Here is a 970-nt window from a genome sequence, read left to right as displayed (position 1 = left end):
GTAATTTTCTACCATCTACTCTCTTTTAATTTTAATAACAAATAAGACATCGCTGCCAGACTCTTATATTTTTAGAAATAAATGTGTAAGGAAACAGCTTATCAGGATGTTTATGTTCAATAAATTATGAGTCATATTATATTTATATTTCAAGATGTTTAAGCCCTATAAACTACATCAATGTGATATAAATTTACTTAAACTAACTTTATGATCTCTGATTTGTCTCTTATAGTTAATTAATTTTTAAAACTACTAGTAATATTGTACAAGGGTGACTAACACATTTCTGAAGAGAAATTCTGTACGACTTTCTTAGAATTTGTCTCACAAATTAAAGATCTTTGGTTTCCGTAACTCTTACCGATTGGAAAAAGCCTCCTTAAAAAGTTCTAAACAAATTCTTGATAGTTCTGCAGTATAAGTGCTTAGTTTTAGAAAATCGCTGGACTCATTTTCAAGGAATTGTCCTTCCTAGACAATTTAGGTAAGTAGTTACATCACCGGATTGCAATAAATAGGATGAGTAGTCTCTAGAATCTAGAAAGTAAGCCTCAATAGAGAACTTTTGGTCGTAAGGTACTAAATAGATCAAAAAACCGTTAACAGAAAAAATTCTTAAGTATGAGTGCAACACCTCTGATTTAGTAAAACAATGGAGTTCCATGAAAAAAAGGTTTTTGGCACGCCAAACGGAATAAAATACATAATTTGGTATACTGTGCTGGAAAAAGATTGTGAATCATTGTATAATGATATTGTTATAGGTAAGGGAAAAAGTTTTTTTAAATAAAAATGCCTTTTTCAGTAAAATATTGCTATAATTCCTGATAGTCTGACCTTACTTACCATAAACAAACATCATTTTCCAAACCATTAATCACAGTAAACTTTAAAAGGAGAACATAATTTAAAAATTGATCACTCCCGCCTTATTTTTGGGCAGTCTATTTTATGTATATATCTACCA

The sequence above is a fragment of the Rhodnius prolixus genome, unplaced genomic scaffold (genome assembly GCF_049639745.1).
Source record: "Rhodnius prolixus isolate KJV_2025 unplaced genomic scaffold, Rpr scaffold_6, whole genome shotgun sequence".
Taxonomy (NCBI): Eukaryota; Metazoa; Arthropoda; class Insecta; order Hemiptera; family Reduviidae; genus Rhodnius; species Rhodnius prolixus.
This window is presented reverse-complemented; position numbering follows the sequence as displayed.